Source organism: Stenella coeruleoalba (assembly GCF_951394435.1).
Source record: "Stenella coeruleoalba genome assembly, chromosome: 5".
Classification (NCBI taxonomy): Eukaryota; Metazoa; Chordata; class Mammalia; order Artiodactyla; family Delphinidae; genus Stenella; species Stenella coeruleoalba.
This window is the reverse complement of record NC_137150.1, coordinates 90,352,777-90,374,883: the sequence shown is the minus strand read 5'-3', so window position 1 is coordinate 90,374,883 and position 22,107 is coordinate 90,352,777. Positions and strand designations below refer to the sequence as shown.

General features: G+C 36.8%; 1 protein-coding gene across 12 annotated transcripts in view; it reads left to right on the top strand.

The window, feature by feature from the left end:
• BBX (BBX high mobility group box domain containing) overlaps positions 1 to 22,107 on the top strand; it is a 281,580-nt gene that overhangs the window by 122,526 nt on the left and 136,947 nt on the right. Inside the window, exon 4 of one of the 12 annotated variants that reach the window (XM_079921631.1) lies at positions 16,024 to 16,141. The exons of the other annotated variants lie outside the window; for them this stretch is intronic. The gene's annotated coding sequence lies outside the window, so the exon portion shown is untranslated. The remainder of the gene's footprint in view (positions 1 to 16,023; positions 16,142 to 22,107) is intronic. 12 annotated transcript variants of the gene reach the window in all.

Below are 22,107 nucleotides of genomic sequence, written 5' to 3'. Positions count from 1 at the left end.
GTCTTTTCATCTTGTGTACAGTTTCCTTTGCTGTGCAAAAGCTTTGAAGTTTCATTAGGTCCCATTTGTTTATTTTTGTTTTTATTTCCATTACTCTAGGAGGTGGGCCAAAAAAGATCTTGCTGTGGTTTATGTCAAACAGTGTTCTTCCTATGTTTTCCTCTAAGAATTTTATAGTGTCTGGTCTTACATTTAGGTCTTTAATTCATTTTGAATTTATTTTTGTGTATGGTGTTAGGTATTGTTCTAATTTCATTCTTTTACATGTGGCTGCCCAGTTTTCCCCATACCACTTTTGAAGAGACTGTTTCTTCTCCATTGTATATCCTTGCCTCTTTTGTCATAGATTAGTTGACCATAGGTGCATGGGTTTATCTCTGGGCTTTCCATACTGTTCCATTGATCTATAATTCTACTTTTGTGCCAGTACCATATTGTCTTGATTACTGTAGGTTTGTAGTATAGTCTGAAGTCAGGGAGTCTGATTCCTCCAGCTCGGTTTTTTTCCCTCAAGACTGCTTTGGCTATCCAGGGTCTTTTGTGTCTCCATACAAATTTTGAAATTTTTTTGTTCTAGTTCTGTAAAAAATGCCATTGGTAATTTGATAGGGATTGCATTGAATCTGTAGATGGCTTTGGGTAGTGTAGTCATTTTCACAATATTGATTCTTCCAATCCAAGAACATGGTATATCTCTCCATCTGTTTGTGTCATCTTTGATTTTTTTCATCAGTGTCTTATAGTTTTCTGAGTACAGGTCTTTTACCTCCTTAGGTAGGATTATTGCTAGGTATTTTATTCTTTTTGTTGGGATTGTTTCCTTAATTTCTCTTTCTGATCTTTTGTTGTTAGTGTATAGGAATGCAAGAGAGTTCTGTGTATTAATTTTGTATCTTGCAACTTTACTAAATTCATTGATTAGCTCTAGTAGTTTTCTGGTGGCATCTTTAGGATTATCTATGTATAGTATCGTGTTATCTGCAAACAGTGACAGTTTTACTTCTTCTTTTCCAATTTGTATTCCTTTTATTTCTTTTTCTTCTCTGATTGTGGGGGCTAGGACTCCCAAAACTATGTTGAATAATAGTGGTGAGAGTGAACATCCTTGTCTTGTTCCTGATCTTAGAGGAAATGCTTTCAGTTTTTCACCATTGAGAATGACGTTTGCTGTGGGTTTGTCTTATATGACCTTTATTATGCTGAGGTAGGTTCCCTCTATGCCCATTTTCTGGAGAGTTTTTATCATGAATGGGTGTTGAATTTTGTCAAAAGCTTTTTCTGCATCTATTGGGATGATCATGTGGTTTTTCTTCTTCAGTTTGTTAATATGGTGTATCACATTGATTGATTTGCATATATTGAAGAATCCTTGCATCCCTGTGATAAATCCCACTTGATCATGGTGTATGATCCTTTTAATGTGTTGTGGATATTGTTTGTTGGTATTTTGTTGAGGATTTTTGCATCTATATTCTTCAGTGATATTGGTGTGTAATTTTCTTTTATTGTAGTATCTTTGGTTTTGGTATCAGGGTGACAGTGGTCTTGTAGAATGAGGTGGGGGGTGTTCCTTCCTCTGCAATTTTTTGGAAGAGTTTGAGAGGTTGGATGTTAGCTCTTCTCTAAATGTTTGTTAGAGTTCACCTGTGAAGCCTTCTGGTCCTGGACTTTTGTTTGTTGGAAGGTTTTTAATCACAAGTTCAATTTCATTACTTGTGATTGGTCTGTTCATATTTTCTGTTTCTTCCTGGTTCAGTCTTGGAAGGTTATACTTTTCTAAAACTGTGCATTTCTTCCAGGTTGTCCATTTTATTGGCAAAGAGTTGCTTGTAGTAGTCTCTTATGATATTTCATATTTCTGCTGTGTCCATTGTAACTTCTCCTTTTTCATTTCTAATTTTGTTGATATGAGTCCTCTCCCTCCTTTCTTGATGAGTCTGGCTAAAGGTTTATCAATTTTGTTTGTCCTCTCAGAGAACTGGGTTTTAGTTTTATTGGTCTTTGCTATTGTTTTCTTTGTTTCTATTTCATTTATTTCTGCTCTGATCCTTATGATTTCTTTCCTTCTACTAACTTTGGGTTTTGTTTGTTCTTCTTTTTCTAGTTCCTTTAGGTGTAAGGTTAGATTGTTTGAGATTTTTCTTGTTTCTTGAGGTAGTATTGTGTTGCTATAAACTTCTTTCTTAGAACTGTTTTTGCTGTATCCCTTAGGTTTTGGATCATCATGTTTTCGTTGTCATTTGTCTCTAGGTATTTTTTGATTTCCTCTTTGATTTCTTCAGTGATCTCTTGGTTATTTAGTAACATATTGTTTAGCCCCCATGTGTTTGTGTTTTTTATGTGTTTTTCCCTGTAATTTATTTCTAATCTTATATATTGTGGTCGGAAAAGATGCTTGATATGATTTCAATTTTCTTAAATTTACTGAGGCTTGAGTTGTGACCCAAGATATGATCTATACTGCAGAATGTTCCGTGTGCACTTGAGAAGAAAGTGTAATCTGCTGTTTTTGGATTGAATGTCCTATAAATATCAATTAAATCTATCTGGTCTGTTGTGTCATTTAAAGCTTGTATTTCCTCATTAATTTTCTGTCTGGATGATCTGTCCATTGGTGTAAGTGAGGTGTTAAAGTCCCCCACTATTATTGTTACTGTGGATTTCGTCTTTTATAGCAGTTAGCATTTGTCTTATGTTTTTAGGTGCTCCTATGTTGGGTGCGTATATATTTATAACTGTTACATCTTCTTGGATTGGTCCCTTAATCATTATGTAGTGTCCTTCCTTGTCTCTTGTAACATTCTTTATTTTAAAGTCTATTTCATCTGATATGAATATTGCTACTCCAGCATCCTTTTGATTTCCATTTGCATGGAATATCTTTTTGCATCCCCTTACTTTCAGTCTGTGTGTGTCCTTAAGTCTGAAGTTGGTCTCTTGTAGACAACATATATATGGGTCTTGTTTTTGTATCCATTCAGCCAGTCTGTGTCTTTTGGATGGAGCATTTAATCCATTTACATTTAAAGTAATTATCCATATGTGTGTTCCTATTACCATTTTCTTAAGTGTTTTGAGTTTGCTTTTGTAGTTCCTTTCCTTCTCTTGTGTTTCCCACTTAGAGAAGTTCCTTTAGCATTTATTGTAGAGCTGGTTTGGTGGTGCTGAATTCACTTAGCTTTTGCTTGTCTGTAAAGCTTTTGATTTCTCTGTTGAATCTGAAAGAGATCCTTGCTAGGTAGAGTAGTCTTGGTTTTAGGTTCTTCCCTTTCATCACTTTAAATATATTGTGCCACTCCCTTCTGGCTTGTAGAGATTCTGCTGAGAAATCAGCTGTTAACCTTATGAGAGTTCCCTTGCATGTTATTTGTCATTTTTCCCTTGTTGCTTTTAATAATTTTTCCCTGTCTTTAATTTTTGTTAGTTTGATTACTGTGTTTCTCGGTGTGTTTCTCCTTGGGTTTAGTCTGCCTGGGACTTGGCACTTCCTGGATTTGGGTGGCTATTTCCTTTCCCATGTTAGGGAAGTTTTCAACTATAATCTCCTCAAATATTTTCTCGGGTCCTTTCTCTCTTCTCCTTCTAGGACCCCTCTAATGTGAATGTATTTGCATTTAATATTGTCCCAGAGGTCTCTTAATATTGTTCCATAGCAATAAATTCCACCATTCTGTCCTCCAGGTCAGTTATCCGTTCTTCTGCCTCAGTTATTCTGCTATTGAATCCTTCTAGTGTATTTTTCATTTTAGTTATTGTATTGTTCATCTCTGTTTATTTGTTCTTTAATTCTTCTAGGTGTTTGTTAAACATTTCTTGCGATCTTTGCCTCCATTTTCTTTCTGAAGTCCTGGATCATCTTCACTATCATTATTCTGAATTCTTTTTCTGGAAGGTTGCCTATCTCCACGTCATTTAATTGTTTTTCTGGGTTTTATCTTGCTCCTTCGTCTGGTACATAGCTGTCTGCCTTTTCATTTTATCTGTCTTTCTGTGAATGTGGTTTTTGTTCCACAGGCTGCAGGACTGTAGTTCTTCTTGGTTCTACTGTTTGCCCTCTGGTGGATGAGGCTATTTAAGAGCCTTGTGCAAGCTTTCTGATGGGAGGGACTGATGGTGGGTAGAGTTGGGTGTTGCTCTGGTGGGCTGAGCTCAGTAAAACTTCAATCTGCTTGTCTGCTGATGGGTAGGGCTGAGTTCCCTCCCTGTTGGTTGTTTGGCCTGAGGCAACCCAGCACAGGATGCTGCAGGCTCTTTGGTGGGGCTAATGGCAGACTCTGGGAGGGCTCATGCCAAGGAGTATTTCCTGGAACTTCTGCTGCCAGTGTCCTTGTCCCCGTGGTGTGCCACAGCCATCCCCTGCCTCTGCAGGAGACCCTCCAACACTAGCAGGTAGGTCTGGTTCAGTCTCCTATGGGGTCACTGTTCCTTCTGCTGGGTCCCGATGTGCACACTACTTTGTGTGTGCCCTCCAAGAGTGGAGTCTCTGTTTCCCCCAGTCCTGTCGAAGTCCTGCAGTCAAATCCCACTAGGCTTCAAAGTCTGATTCTCTAGGAATTCCTTCTCCCATTCCCGGACCCACATTTGGGAAGCCTGACGTGGGACTGAGAACTGTCACTCCAGTGGGTGGACTTCTGTGGTATAGTTGTTCTCCAGTTTTGAGTCATCCACCCAGCCATTATGGGATTTGATTTTATTGTGATTGTGCCCCTTCTACGGTCTCACTGTGGCTTGCCTTTGTCTTTGGATGTGGGGTATCCTTTTTGGTGAGTTCCAGTGTCTTCCTGTTGGTGACTGTTCATCAGCTAGTTGTGATTCCGGTGCTTTCGCAAGATGGAATGAATACACATCCTTCTAGTCTGCCGTCTTGAACCAATCTCCTTATCTGCTTTTGATTTCGGTTTCCCTCTAAAGCTATTTACAGAATGACTGAAACTCAAGCCTTGTATATGATAAGCTTTAGCAATGTATTTCTTCTGTAGACAGTAGGATCAGTCTACTGATATTGAATTTACTAGTTAAGGACAGTACAAATAAAGTCAGACATACCACTTCATTCATTATTACTACTATGAAAGGTGATGGATAAATTATTTTTATACTGAAGTCCATACATATTCCCTCTGATCTCTATTACAGAGAATTGTGTTTCTCCAGATAAAGAAATGGATCAAATGGTGTAAAATTTCTCATAACATTGCAGTCAGAATTTCCATACATTTTAATGTAAAGTATGTACTGCATTTACTGGATATTCTGTACATACACAGATAAATGTAAATGTATACGAGTATATGCATGTAATTTTTTTCAGATAACCTCTTGAAGAAGCCAAGAGACTTAAGTTTACATTAGAGAGTCTAGTTTGTCGATGGCTGTATACTCCAAACGTAGAAACAGTGTCTGACATGTGGAACTTGTTTAGTGAACATTTGGCGAATTGATAATACAGGAGTTCACTTTCGTTAATCATGTATTCCATTGACTTTTATGTTAATAAACATCCCCAGGTCTACCTGGAGATAGTTGTTCTTCCCAGTCTGAGTTCAGGAAGGGGAGTGTTTCTTAAAAATACATCTTTCTGTGCCTTTAAGTTGCAGTTAGTCCTATAATCAATAAATGTTAGTAAGCTTAAGAACTTAAAATGAAGGACTTCCCTGGTGGCGCAATGGTTAAGAATCTGCCTGCCAGTGCAGGGGACATGGGTTTGAGCCCTGGTCTGGGAAGATCCCACATGCTGCAGAGCAACTAAGCCCGTGCGCCACAACTACTGAGCCTGCACTCTAGAGCCTGTGCACCACAACTACTGAGCCCGCACGACACAACTACTGAAGCCCGTGTGCTTAGAGCCTGTGCTCTACAGCAAGAGATGCCAGCGCAATGAGAAACCGGCGCACCACAACAAAGAGTAGCTCCTGTTCACCGCAACTGGAGTAAGCCCGTGTGCAGCAAAGAAGGTCCAATGCAGCCAAAAATAAATAAATAAATTTATTTTAAAAATTAAAAAAGAACTTAAAATGAGCAGCAAAAAATTTCTGGGTGGCTGTTAGCTCATTTGTGGTGTACATTGAGTCAGCAGGGGTTTATTAAGAGTTGTAAGCCTTCTGCCAAGTACTTCCCTAACACTCCATCAGTGGCCCTGTGAGTGGAGTGCCTGTTAAGGTTCTGAGATTTAAGGAAGGCAGATTGGTTCAGGCTGGGCCTAAAGAGATGCTATATGGTACCTGGATTCAGTTAATATGTAACCGAAATGTTGACTAAAGTCCACATTTAGATGTTTTATTCTTAGGGGTACTATTTTTAGGATATTTCCATATTCAAATTGATCTATAAAGATGTTAGAGAAGAGCATTGTGTTTTGGTTTTATAGACTTTTATAATTTGCTCAATTTGCAGTTGTTCTGCCTCTGCCATGGTTATATTACTGTTCTTAAAAAGTAGATGAGTTATCTAATTATTTCAGTGTTTACTTAACTTTTATTGTAAAGTCATTTATTACCAAGCATCTCTTTGAGGCAGAAGTATTCCTCTTCAGGAATGTAATGTTTTAAGGTGTTGAATTATCATAGGCACATACAGTGTACAGGTTTCTTGAAAGAGCCAGCTAGATGGGGAGGAACTGGCTTCTGAATAAGGCTTAAATAATAAGAAGATACCATTTATGTGATGAACAGTGTCCCAAGCATTCTTAGTTTTGCCACACTAATTAGAAGATTAGAGAGAGTGAAACCTACAGAATGTGAGATGTATCCATGCAGAGGAGTATATGTCCATCTATCTATCCAGGCAGCACCCGGATGGACACGAATTGAAATTGAACCATGACCTTAATATTGTTTTTGAATATCTGCTATGTTTTCAGCTTTGTTAGAGTTGCCATATCATCAAATGGGTGTCTTATATAAAGAGAAAATAGAGAAAAGTTTGAAATCAGCAGCCACTGTCAATCCCCTGTTTAAGTACCAAACCTCTTCCTATAGCAGTCATTTTGTCCTGCCATTTGATGATGCATACAGCTCATCTTTCAGTTCATTTGGTGAAATGAATACTTAAAGGATGATAGTTTTCAAGTTCGAAAGTTTAGTTTTTCCTGTTAACATAATGGGTGCTGCTTTTCCTTATTATTCACTGAGAGTTTCACTTTCTAGAGAACATAAGATAAATCTATCTTGTTGATGGTAAAGGTGTCCCAGTTATGTCTCTTCTTTATGAATTTTTACCTAATCATCAAAGACATAGAAGTTTTTGCCGATTACTTCTATTATTATAAACTATTCCATACATTAGAGTTCATAATGTGCCTGTGAAAAATATTTTAGAACTTTTACTTCCTAATGCTTATAAACATTCTTATTCTTGCCTCTGGATTGTCAACTGCATAATGATCACTATTGCTTCCTGGAGATTCCTATGGATAGGTAGATTTCCTTATAGAAGACAGATTTAAATGGATCACTTTTTTAGGCTGTAATTTGATCTCAGAAGCATAGGCTGTGGAGTCAGATGGACTCTACACAAGACTACATCTAACTCAGTTGTTTACTGATTGGGCTGTGGGAAAGTTACTTAACTTCATCTGTGAAATGGGGTGAATACTGACCATGTAAGGTTCTTAAGAGGATTAAAAGTGCTGCAGGGTACACTGCCAACTCAGCACATTGGCAGGGTTGCTAAGAAAATGTTTGTTCTCACAATGACAGTGGGTCAAAAGTGGCGTTTGACTTTTTTTTTTTTTACTGCTTTAACTGTTCCTTGAAATGGAATTTCAAGCATGTTATTGTCTCTATTCACAACAAGGGAAATGTCATTATACTGCACATCTTATATTAAAAGTCTATAGAATACAGGATTGGCTTGCTTTAAGCCATTAGGAAAGAATAACATTTATTCTTTATATTGTTAGATATCTTAAAATATTTTCTATACAATCATAATAATAGATGTTTGAGTTTAATTATACTTTGCCCAATTTAACTTTGCAATTTTATTAAAGCATAATCAAAGCTCAAATATATGAAAGTATTAGGACATAAGTCATCTATCATTCAGTGGATTATAGTTATTTCAGGAATATTATCATCTCATACTGTTGGTATTAACAAAATTATCACCTCAAACAACAAGTAAATTATTTAAGCATAATAGTACATTTTTATAATTACACAATTTTCTTCAAAGACTATAATTATTTTAACAAAACAAGGAGCTATATTATAAATTCTTAATGAATTTTAAAGTATGAGAGCTATTTTTGTAAATTGATTATCTCAACCTGATAACTATAAAAAATTTAAAAAATTTTAAACAGCTGTGAACTCATGACCTTACTCTGTTCTTCCATAACTAGACAAGCAAAATTTCACTTCATTTTAGGTCATTGGCTTAGCATTTCACAATTAATTGATCCAAGAGAAGAAAGTATTTTTATTTCTAATAATTTTCATGCACATGAGCATGAAGCAGTACACCTTTGTCCTTTGTCCCTAGTAACTTTTATTTATTAATTTTGAATATCTCTAGTGTATCTAAACTGGTTTTGAAGATGATTTAGGACCATCTATGAAAATACTTTGGTTCCTTCAAAAAGCTTTTCTGTAAGTTAGCATGTATGTATTAGGTATTTGTGATCTTTTTATAGCAATTTTGCGTTTTCCTAGTCGAATATGTGAACTTTCTAACCATAACAACTATGGATTTTATAGACTTTAGTTATATATTTTTTCAATTATTAGTGTACTGTATATTGAAATTCTAAACCTTTATGGCCCACCTATAAGAGTGAGGAGTGGGCTTCCCTGGTGGTGCAGTGGTTGAGCGTCCGCCTGCCGATGCAGGGGACACGGGTTCATGCCCTGGTCCAGGAAGATCCCACATGCCGCGGAGCGGCTGGGCCCGTGAGCCATGGCCGCTGAGCCTGCGTGTCTGGAGCCTGTGCTCCGCAACGGGAGAGGCCACAACAGTGAGAGGCCCGTGTACCGCAAAAAAAAAAAAAAAGTGAGGAGTGTTTGCACTCTTTCTCCAGCTCTTGTGTTCCTTTTTAGAACCTGAACTCCCTATAGTAATCTCATTGGAAAAATGTTTTATTTAAAGATAGAGTAATATACTTTCTGCTCCTCGGTTTGTTTATCTGATAAATGTTTACTATGTGCAAAGTGTTAGACACTGTCAAGGTCACGATGTGGTAATAGAAGGCAAACTAATTAGGTAGAATAAAGGTAGATAAATAAACCTCATTAAGAGTTCTGAGGAGGATCTAAAATCCCAGGTAGGAATATCAGGGAAGACTACACAGAGGAGTAAATACAGAAGTCTGGAGAAGGCGAATACAGGCATACCTCATTTTATTGTGCTTTGCAGATATTGCATGTTTTACACATTGAAGGCGAGACAACCCTATGTCGAGTAAGTTTATCAGCATCATTTTTTTCCAACAGCAGTTGCTCACGTTGTGTCTCTTTGTCACATTTTTGTAATTCTTGCAATATTTCAAACTTTTCCATTATTATTGTATTCATCATAATGATCTGTGGTCAGTGATCTTTGATGTTATTATTATAAAAAGTTTATGACTTGTTGAAGGCTCAGATGTTGGTTAGCATTTTTTAGCAATAAAAAAATATTAAGGCATGTACATTTTTTTAGGCGTAATGCTGTTGCACACTTAATAGACTACAGTATAGTGTAAACATACTTTTATATTCACTGGGAAAACAAATTTGTGCAACTTGCTTTATTATGTTGATATTTGCTGTATTCAGGTAGACTGGATCCAAATCCACAATATCTTCAAGGAATGCCCATCCTTTTGCCATTTGGATGGGATGTTTGTGAGGGTAAAATGGGAAATTTTGGTCGCAAGCTAGATGTAAGAGGGTCTTGAAAGTCACAGTGAGTTTACTTTTTTTTTCTTAAAGGCAGATAAACCACTGAAAATTTTTGAGTAGACAATATAAATGGGATGGATTGGAAGGGAAAAGAGGTAGGCATTGGAAAGTTTGGTTTGGGGGGCTTTAGCATACATATCCTAGGTAAGAAGAAATTTGTTTTTCTAATAGGATTTGAGAGTTGTAAATAGGACCATCGTGGGAGACATTATGAAGGTTATACCCTGTCTGGATGTATCATAAAATATTTTGGATTGAGGTATCCAACTCACAAAATCAAATAAATCTTCTCCCAGTTTGCAAGGCAAAAATTAATGGATACTCACTTTTAAGGATTCCTTCAATGATTTTCTCAAATGTCTGATGCCTACTACTATTTAGCCTGTGTGTGTGTGTTTCTGTGTGTTTTTAGTGATTGTAAATTTAGCTTTCACTCTGTTTCTCAGAGAATACAAATCCTGTCTTATCGCTTGAACCAAACTACTAATGTGTAGAATTTAGCAACAGATTGAACTTGTGTTGGGGATGTAGAAGGAATCATAAGAGGGAAAGAAGTGGTGGGGGGGTGTTGAAAAGGAAGTCAGAGGTAGGTTTTTAATTTAAGTGTAGATGTTTAGATAATCCTACTACCATATGTAGAGAGATGTAGTAGAAACTGATTTATGGGAGGGGAAGGTGAAGTTTGGGGTGGATTGGATTTGAAATGCAGAGAGTATCCATGTGATTATGTATAGGATGCATTTATGAATTTGATGTGAGTTTGGAAGAGATTCCAGTTGAAGATGGGTATAGCTTAAGAGAGGGGTGGAGCTGAAACTTTGAAAATTGGTGAAAGTAGAAAATATGGCTAAGACAGAACCTCTGAAAACACCTACCTACTTGTTAAGAGACGTCTAAAGGAAAGAAGAACAATCAGGTCTTTAGTGGGAAGAGCAATATAGTGCTAAGGAAGATGGGAAAGAGTTTTCAAGAAAAATAGAGACATTTAATGCTTAAAAAAGGTGTTTGGGGAGACTTCCCTGGCTGTCCAGTGGTTAAGACTTTGCTTTCCAGTGCAGGGGGTGCAGGTTCGATCCCTGGTTGGGGAGCTAAGATCCCATATGCCACGTGGCCAAAAAACCAAAACATAAAACAGAAGCAGTATTGTAACAAATTCAATAAAGACTTTTAAAAAAAATGGTCCACATCCAAAAAAAAAAATCTTTTTTTTTAAAAAAAAGGGTGTTTGGGTTAGGTGATCCATGGGTCCTTTGGAGAAAGCAGTTTTAAAAATAATTAATTCAGGACTTCCCTGGTGGCACAGTGGTTGAGAGTCCTCCTGCCGATGCAGGGGACACAGGTTCGAGCCCTGGCCTGGGAAGATCCCACATACCGTAGAGCAGCTGAGCCCGTGTGCCACAACTACTGAGCCTGTGCTCTAGAGCCAGTGAGCCACAACTACTGAAGCCCGTGTGCCTAGAGCCCGTGTGCCTAGAGCCCGTGCTCCACAACAAGAGAGGCCACCACAGTGAGAAGCCTGCGCACCACAACGAAGACCCAACACAGCCAAAAATTAACTAATTAATGTATAAAAATAAATAAATGGGGTTTTCTTTCAAAAAAAATAATTAATTCATTTTATTGATGTATAGTTGATTTACAACATTATATTGTACAACATAGTGATTCAGTATTTTATACATTATACTCCATTCGAATTTATCTTAAAATATTAGCTGTATTCCCTGTGCTGTACAATATATTCTTGTAGCTTGTTTATTTTATACATAATATTTGTGCCTCTTAATCCCCTACCCTTACCTTGCCCCTCCTCCCCCTTTCCCTCTCACCAGTGGTAACCACTAGTTTGTTCTCTGTATTTATAATTATGTTTCTGTTTTGTCATACTCATTTATATTCATTTGTTTTATTTTTTAGATTCCACATAGAAGTGATAATATACAATATTTATCTTTCTCTGTCTGACTTATTTCACTAAGCATAATACTCTCTAGGTCCATCCATGTTGTTACAAATGGCAGAATTTCATTCTTTTTTATGGCTGAATAGTATTCCATTGTGTGTGTGTGTGTGTGTGTGTGTGTGTGTGTGTGTGTGTGTACACATATATATATACACACATATATACCACATCTTCTTTATTCATTCATCTGTTGATGGACACTTAGGTTGCTTTCATACCTTGGCTATTATAAATAATGCTGCTATGAATATTGGGGTGCAGATATCTTTTCGAATTAGTGTTTTTATTTTCTTGGGATGTATACTCAGGATTGGAATTGCTGGGTCATATGGTAGTTCTAGTTTTAGTCTTTTGAGGAACCTTCATACTGTTTTCTGTAGTGGCTGCACCAATTTACACTCCCACTAACAGTGTACCAGGGTTCCTTTTTGTCCATATCCTCGCCAACATTTGTTATTTGTAGACTTTTTGGTGATAGCCATTCTGATACTGTGGTTTTGATTTACATTTGGAGAAGCAGTTTTTGTAGAGTAGTCAAGGAAGAAGCCAAGTTGTGTATATGTTTTCAATATTCCCCCTTTCATTTCCACTTTCTTGATTCTATTTTTAGCTGAAACTATGTTGAGCCACTGTCTTCGTGGAGTAATCTATAATGACTCAGAGCCACTCCCTGGGAGCATAGAATTCATCTTCTATAAATATAGTTTTAATATTCTTTTCTTTAAATGTGTTACCTAAGACTGTTTCAAATCAGATCTTATCCAGATGCTAATATTATTTCCTCAGATACACTAAGTGTGACTTTCTTTAAAATATCATCAGCAAACATACTTCCTAAATGCCTCACCCGTAGGACTTACATTTATTATAATTGGCATTACAGAGGGGTAAGTGAATTCCCTGTCATTGCCAGTTCTTCTTTTACTCTAAGTACACTGGTACTTTTAGAAAGGCCTACTGTTTTAATAAAGATCCTGTAGAAAGCTCTTTGGATTAGTAGGGCCACCTGCACATGAAATTTCTAGGTTAGAATCAGATACATAGCCACTTTTGTTTCCGTCTGCAGAGAATAGCTGTAAGGGTATAAAAGACTCACCCTAAGTAGTAATAATGATTATAATTTTAAAGAACTGCAGTAGTTATTATTTGCATTTCATGTGCTAATTTCTGTATGTGTGTGTGTATTTTTTTCTTATCTTCACAATGACTCTTAGATGTAGGTATCATTACTCTCATATTATATATATGAGAGAACTGAGGCTCAGAACATTTAAATAAATTGTCTGAGCTTCTTGAGTGATTGAAGACAGAGCCAGGATTCAAATCAGCTCGTTCTGACTTTCAAAGACCATGTTCTCTACATGGCCCATGCAAATTAATGATGTAAATATTTGAAATTTGAGCTTTAACAACCTTGATGGCAACTACTTGGTCCAGTGGAGCCCAATTGGAGCCCAATGCCTTATTACTTTCTTACCTTTTCCGTCCAACTAGGGATGAATAGTTTCATTTGCTTAAACATATCGCCATTCTCTACTGTTGATTGTCAGGCTCTCTTCTGTATATTTAATTCCCTTATTTATTTAATCTTCACATCAACTATTTGAAAGGTAGATGTATTTCCCCCTCAACGTTTTATTTTGAAACTTCAAACATATAGCATATGTTTATACTCACCACCTAGATTTGACCATTAACATTTTACTATACTTATTTTATTACATACCTATAATCTGTGCATCCATCATCAGTTCAATTTCTTTTTGATGCATTTAAAAGACATCACTGCAAATCCCCTAATTACTTCAGCATGTATATTATTGATTGTAGCTCAGTATTTATGTACAAGTCTTTTCTTTTGATGTAAAATTTACATTCAGTGAAATACACAAATCTTAAACACATATTTTCTGGATTTTGATAATCTCATATATGTACCTGTATAACCCAAATACTTATGAAGATATAAAACATTACTATTGGTAGGTGTCTCTCTTTACTCCCATTTTGTACCTGAGGAAACTGAAACACAGAGCAATTAAGTAATCTTCCCTAGGTCATACTAATAGAGGCAGAGCTGGAATTCAAGCAGTCTGGCTGCAGGGTTTGTGCTCTTAACCACACCACCATACTGCCTGTGGGTTATCCTCACATGTTCAGGTATCCTTTTACATTCATGTGTACAAATGTAATTTTGTTTTTAACATAAGTGTGTAGACACAGAAGTAGTATGCTTAGGATTAGTGAGTGTAGAAATGCTGTTCTAGAGATGCATTGGTTTCTTACAAGAGGTTTATGGCAAGAGAAACTAAGAGGGAAAGAAGTACCCTTCATCAAAATACTATGGTGAATCTCTGTGTAATAATTGTGTCTTAATTGCCATCCTTGATGAATGTTTCCACATATAAAGTAACAATATTTTAAAGACAACACTGAGGTTCAGAAAAATCCTAAAGTGCCACTTGAAACAGTTAAAGGTAAATAATGTTCAGGATAGTTTTGTATTAAGCATATTTTGACTCTGTTATAATTATTAGAAAATTGTTCATCTATGTGTGATATATGTAGTACCACTTGCCTTGATACCTCAGACTCCAAAATAATATAATTAAACCAACTTGGGATTTATAGTTGTGACACTTGTAAAGTTTTTAGCAAAGAAACTGAATGTAATTCTTTGGGCTTTCCAAATAAATTACATAAAAATATGAATAAAGATTGGAATAAATGATATAAACTTTCTTTGTTTGTAATACTTAGGTGTACCATCCTTATGAGAAGAAATTGTGTTATCTTTCCTGCATTGTGTTCATACCACAAGCCGTATCTTAAATTTGACCAGTTCCCTTTGTTCACTATTCAGTTATAAAAAAGCACTGTCATATGTATTTAAAAAAACAAACAAACCCTAAGTATTGCTCAAAAAGCAATTAAAAAACACATGTAGTTAACAGAACCTAGGCAGTCACTAGAGGGCAGAACAGTACTGTACTTTAGGCCTGATTTGACAGTTTAAAAAATTGCTGAACATGGGAAAATATTGATACACAATTGAATAGAAATTTCTTTGTGGTCTTATTGTCTTGCTGTGAAATCCACTCACATGCTTATTACACTTGTATCAAAGGAGCTTTTCTGACAATTACAGAAAATTGATTACAATTAAATCATTGCTACTATATGCAGTACACTGAAATAGAATTGCAGTATAGACTTTAGGTACGCGACATCATGAGAGAACATGTTTGAGACAGGTTTACTAGTACTCAGATGTAAGAACTCATTGAAATGTGGAGCTTTTGATCTTTCAGCTGAAATTTGTTGAATCACCAAAACTTTGAAATTACAGTTGTAAAAGCAATGAACTAACTCTGGCTCCTTTTTAAAAATGTTAAAATTTTGTCAAGTGCCTGTTCACGTAATTTCCTTTGTGTTTGAAATTTTCTGTCATTCTGATATAGTTTTATTCTGCTTTATTTTTTTCTGATAGATTTTTTTAAAATAAATGAAGCTCTGAAGTAAAGTATCCTAAGAGAGTAACCTTAGCAGTTCATTGTCTGAACAGATAGAAAGTTTTATCTTGAATGTGTGGTTTGAACTTTATTTTATAAAAACAGTTTGGATTTATATATGATTCATTTCTAATAGAGAACATAGGACATCAGAAAAGGCACTGGAGTTCGGAATCAGAAGATTTGGGGCCCCAATGATCATATTCTTGCTTGTGACCTTGGGCAAGTCACATTACCTCTCTGAAGTAACCAGTTTCTAAACTGAAGAATTAGAAAAATATTTCCTTATTTACAGCTGGGTTAATAGGAGAATCATGTTTGTATCTGTGTGTAGGTCTCCAAAGATGCTACCACATAAAGATGAATTTTAATAGATAAAGTTACAAGCTCAGAAAAACCTTAGAAATAACCTTGAAGTGGTCAGTTATATCATAAATTTAGTAACATGAATGCACCTATAATAGGAGTCAATAATACCAAAAATGTGGTTTCCAACCTAAAACCCAAGTTTGGATTGCTGACCTCTTCCCTGTCTCTGAGTGTCTCTCGTAACTCCTGACTCTTTGACTCCTCTCACTCTGTTCTGTCCTCTGTTTATTTCCATGTTCCCTCTCTCTGTGTTTCTCCTGACTGTCTTTGGTCTCTCTCTGTGTTTTTCTTGTCCCAGGCACCCTCAGGAAGACCCCAAGCCTCTAACGGTACCTGGTATCATCTCCAGCATGTTTGTAGATGTGGAGGAGTCACTGGGACATTGAGAAATACCAGAGGCGAATTGTTCTGCTGTAGTAAGTCAATCAGCATTTATTAAGTGACTACTGTTTACGGAGCACAGTTGATGGTGCTTTGGGCAAAGAAGAATGAGTTAGGGCATAGCTCAGAAGCAATAAACTTGTAAACACTTTTCAGTGGCTCTTGCAGGCTGGACACACATGCAAATGAAAACAACACCGAAGTACAAAGCTGACAAATAATTGTATAAGTGAGTGTGTTGTATGTGTGCCAAAGAGGCCCAGAGTTAATGGAGTAGAGAAAAGCAGGTGGTATTAATCAGGTTTCCTGCATGAGTTTAAAATTAGGTTTTGAAGTATTATTGGAAGAAAGATGAGGAAAAAGAGGGTGGAAGTGAGTAATTTCTCACTTGGCAAGCCTGTTTGCTTGCTTGCGAACGAGTCCCTGATGGGAGGGCAGTGAAATGAGAATGCTGTGTTTCAGCCTACCAGCAGCTAACTTTCCTTAAACTTCCAGTCCTAGAGGAAGTCAAGTTATGAAAAGAAGTACAGCCGAATTGAGAATTTCCATAAACATACTTGGTATCTGTTGCCAGTTTTAGAATTTATAGAGTTTAACAGTAAATTGTGATTATGAAGTAATAATGAGGTACTGTGACATAAAGTTAATACAGACTGTCAATATTAGAATATGATCTAGGGTTGCATTATAAATGCTAAGATGAATTAAAATAGTAAACTTCAGTATAACAAGTCAGTTTTGTGTTTATGTTGGAAATTTATCTGTGCTGTTGTATTTTAGATAGTCCTACCTACGGGCGCACCATGGTTTTCAGAGTTGGATATGGTTTGAATTCTACCGCTGCTAGCTATGTAATGTTGGGCAATCTACGTAACAGACATCTCAGTTTCCTCCTATGTAAAATGAAAATGTTTACCTCAGAGAGTTGCTCTGTGAATTAAAAGAGATAATTTTATAAAGTCCTGAGTGTGTGCTAGGTACTTGTTACTTGCAGATACTTAAAACGTACCTTTAAAATAGTTTGTTAAATATAGTGTTATTTCTGAGAGCTTTTTAAAAATAGAAGTAAACCTCATAGTATTTAGAAAATGCTATATATACAAGGAGTATTTATAACATGTGAATAAGATACAAAGAATAACATTAACATGAATAACTGAGTACCTACCACTAACTTAGGAAATAGAGCTATGCCTGGCCCAGATTCCATCACCTCTCTTTAACTACCACCACAATCCTGAATGTTGAGTTTATTAATTCCATGTTTTCCTTTATAGTTTTTCCCCACGTTTTATGTATCCCCTACATTAAGTTTTGCTTGTTTTTGAATTTTATATAAATATTAATACTATATGTTTTCTTTTGCAACACCTATTTTGCCACTCAGCATGTTTGAGAGATTCATCCTTTCTTATACCTGTAATTCATTTATGATCACAGTTGTATTTCATTGTATGAAAATACCACAATTTATTTATCCACTTTCTTTGGATGGCTATTTAGATTGTCTCCAGTTTTTGTTATGGGAGATAAAACTGCAAAGGAAAAAGTCTTGAGAGTCCTATTCATGCCTCTTTATGCACTCTAGGATATATGTTCATGGGTAGAAGTGCTACGTCAACCCAACCTCAAACTCTGTAGGATCATGGCAAATGGATTTACATAGAACTTGTTACATCTTAATCCTCCCTCTAGCTGAGTATAAGTGTTCTCATTCTATATCTCTTATATAGTTCTTTAAAATGACTAGATTTTTAAAAAAATAATTTTGTAAATTGCCTGTAACACCATTTTAGCAATAATCCTGATGACCTTTTAAAACTTAGTTTCATCCTTTGCAGCAGCTGCTTGTATTTCTTAGTTTTCCAGTTGTCACTCACACCTTTTCTCAAACCCAGTTAAGTCCAGACATCCTGAAATAGCTGGGTATGTTTGCTAGCTAAGTGTTTTCTCCCAGGAAAACTACATCATAATAATGTAATGTTCTCATGTTAAACGAAAGTTGTCAGCTATTCCTGCCTTCTAAAGATAGTTTGGGCAGAGAAATGTACACATCTTTTACTGATTTCTTTTTTCCTTAATTTGAATTGAGATAGAGAAAGAGTGACCTACAGAGGACTGTTTGCAACCTGTGTTTTGTTCTGTGTTGCAAAAGTCCCAAAAGCTCGAGTAAATGACAACTTCTATTTGCCACTCTTTCCCCTTTTCTGTCCTTCACCTACTTCTGTTTTTCTCAGCCATTGGTTCTTTTGGTATCTGATTATACTTGCACAATCCATTCCAATTTTCATATCACAGTTCCTCCTAACTTGGTACTTTGTACTTGATGGTCTGTGATTTTAGTTGACTGACTTCAGTGTTTTGCCTGTTGTCAAACTTGGTACCACTATCTACCACATTCATTTTCTGAGGTTTTCCAGGGGAGTCTTCCAGGTTCTGGTCTAGTGCCTAGTACTTATTAATCAATTGATGTTTACTGAATGAAGAAAGGAAAGATGTAAATGTAGTAAGGACGGAAATGCCTTTTCCCAGCTCAGCAATAATAATTACCCTAAAAGCAGTGGGCAAAAATCATGCATACTATAAACAGTTCTGCCTGTGGGTAGCTTTGTAAACCATAAGTAGTCATTTCTTCTTGAGCTTCACTCTGGGTTTTTGCAAAATGAGAGTGGTAGAACAGTGATCTGTAAGAACCCTTTTGACTCCAACCTTTTTGTATTTTATCTTCAATGGAAATGAAATACAGTTTCTCATGGGATGTCTGGGCACCACTACCAAAGCCTGAATCCATCTACCTTACCGGGCTATGTCACAGCAACCTGCCAGTTAGTGTTTCTCATAACCGTAGCAAGTGGGGCATACATCGAACTTCCCTTCATGTTATTTAGCTTTGATTTGTTCTGGAGAAAGAATAGATTTATCTTTCTTTGAGAAAGGATAATGAATTCCTTTGGCTTCCCAATTTCTTTCACCAGGCAGCCCAGGCATTGTTCAGCGCAAAACCTTGAGTCCTGGCCTCTTCCTCCTCCCACCCCCCCACCCCAGCCCCTCAGCTGTGAGTGGGGCAGTGCATCCTCCCTTTGCTACTTGATGTACCACCTAGCTCCACGTCTCCTTTCACTTGCCAGCTACCATCTTTGAGTCAGTGTTGGTTTTAACTTTCGGTTTTAACTGTTGTGGATCCTTGAAGTCTATGGGTCTGTCTTTATCTGGTGCTAGAGGCAAGTTGCCCGTTCCTTTCTCCTGTGGTTTCTCTGCTAGGAACTCCTCAACCCAAGGTAAATGGTGAGTGAGACCTGAACTCCTTCGCTCGCTGCCTTCCTATAGCTGTTGCAGGGACTCTCACTCTAAGATAGATTTGTGCTATAACCCCTTTCAAGGAGTTATCTGACTCTTCGGATTTGCACATGATTAGTGTTTCCTGAACCTGTTACTTGTCCAGAATTCATTTTGTGAGTACCGCTAAACTCTGTATCAGAGGCAAAAGAAGCCAGAGAGCAGACTACACGGGGCAAGGGACACAAAACTGCCTTAACTTTCTGTAAATTGTAAACACTGCCCAATCACTCCTGAGGGTCCTGGCCAGAGAGCTGTCTATCTGAGCATTAACCAAGGTTAAGGAGGCTCTTTTCTTTCATTAAGGGACACAGAATAATCGAATCTTGTCAAGATATTATGGATCTGCTTTGTGAAAAATCCCGTGGAAGTCAGGCAAATTTTAGGTTAATAAGAGAGTAAGGCAAGCGAAAAGTTTTGTAACTAAAAAAACAAATGAAAAAGGGAGAAAACTTTTAAAATGAGGATCTATTTTTAATAACATTAACTTAATTCTAAATGGGATTTAAAAAATCTCTTTAGGTTTTTTTTGTTTTTAATGTTAAAGTACTCAGTGAAAGACCAGTCGTTAACCTCCAAACTCACCTCCAGCCTCAGTACACGTGAAACACTGGAGATTTACTGTGCAATCCTGCCATGAGGACCCAGAATCCAGGCTACTGGTGATAATTCACTCCTCCTAACGGCTTCCTTCACAGAACTCTACAAAACCATATTACACCAAATGTTCTGTTCTGAAAGAAGCAGTTAATACCATCCTATCTCTAGAACAGATTACTGTTTGTTCCTCAGGAATACATGGAGAGAAACATCCTTTTATGCTCACTCTAACTGCCTTTATATTGTGACTTTGGTTAATGTAAAAGGCTTGACCTATTAAATGTTCACATTAATATTTTAACTTATCAGTTATAAGTTTCTTTTGTAATACTAATTCACTTAGTATTTTAATTTAGACAGACTTGAAAGTGCGTCTGAAAACCTAGTCATTTAGTATTTTAGTTTAATGTCTTTTGAAAAAGAACCATATATTCTCTAATGACTAATTTGCAGCAAATATTAAAAATGCACCATTGTGTTAATAAGTTGGATCATGTTTAAATACAGTAGAAAATTTATAAATATATATAAACAAGTGATACAAAATTTTCCTTTGGTAGAAACTAGGAAATGCATTTATTACAGATTTTCCACTGAATGGTCTTAACTTGGAAGAGGAATTTTTAAATGCTAAATTTTGAACTGCACATTTAATTTTTACTCTTGGTTTATATTTTTTATACGGCAAAGTTAGTAATACATACAACAGTAAGGTCAAAGTTGAGCTTTATGTAATTACTCATGTAATTATACAAAATACAGATTTATCTGTATTACTAAAAAGCATCTTTTTTAAAATAGTTCTGAATAACTTCATTCAAATTTAGGTGTTGCTAGAATAGCAATATTCATTTTGTGTGGGAGTTTGTATCTGGATAAGAAAGCAGTGAAATGTTCAAATGGGTCTGTAATTTTGAGGAAAAAGAAGTGAGGAATGAGTCTGTTTTCCTGAAGTTAATTTCCATTCATTATCTTAGTTGCAAAATCTACATTTCTGAAAGGCTGACTAGGTTGTATTAAATCTGAATAATAAATCACTGATTCTTTTCTTTTTTCTTTTTTTTTTTTTTTTTTTTGCGGTACACGGGCCTCTCACTGCTGTGGCCTCTCCTGTTGCGGAGCACAGGCTCCGGACGCACAGGCCCAGCGGCCATGGCTCATGGGCCCAGCTGCTTCACGGCATGTGGGACCTTCCCGGACCGGGGCACAAACCCGTGTCCCCTGCATCAGCAGGCGGACTCTCAACCACTGCGCCACCAGGGAAGCCCCTCTTTTCTTTTTTTTAAAATAAAAGCAATAGAACAGAAAGAGCAGCAGCACTTTAATACTGACAATTGTTTTGAGGGATTGGGACTCCTAGGAAGCTCACCCGGGCACCGTAATGTTAAAGATCACTAAATATGGTATTCTTCTGTGTCTGTGCCAGACTGTTCCCCCCGCAAAATCTTCCTCAGATTCTGTACATTTCTTTTGTGCTTTGCTGGCGGATACTTCACTCCCTTTCCCTGTGCTAGCCACACACGGTGTCTTGTTTGAATGATGGCATCATTGCTCTTTGGTTAAGGTCTGTTTTGAGCTTAGGAGAATCTTGGCTGCTGTTTTCATCCATTTATAATAATTTCTGTTACTTAGCCCTTACACTGGGTAGATGGCAGTGTTACTTTCTGTGAGTTTCAAGCTGCCCTGTAAACACAGGATTTGTGTTCGTCAATTAGTACCCTGTCAACTGTGAAGGACCTCTCTGGACCTAGGGAAGTCCGTGCCCTGGAACTCTCGAGTCAGAGAACGTCTAGATCTCAGTGCCAGGGCAAGAGTGAGTGAGTCTGATTTTTCACTGAAGGGAATCATCCAGTCAGCTGTTCTCTCGAGATTAAAGCGCATCAAGACAGCCTTTCTTCTGCTCTTACTGGAGCTTACTCAAGGATTGTTTCTTTTTCCTTCAAACTTTAAAAAATGTGCCAGAGATTTTTTTGGTGGGTCTGCGTAAAATTATTTGCATTTAAATAATTTCAAAGACAGTTTTCGTTGAGAGGTTCTGGCTCTTTTACTCTTTGTACCCAGTAAG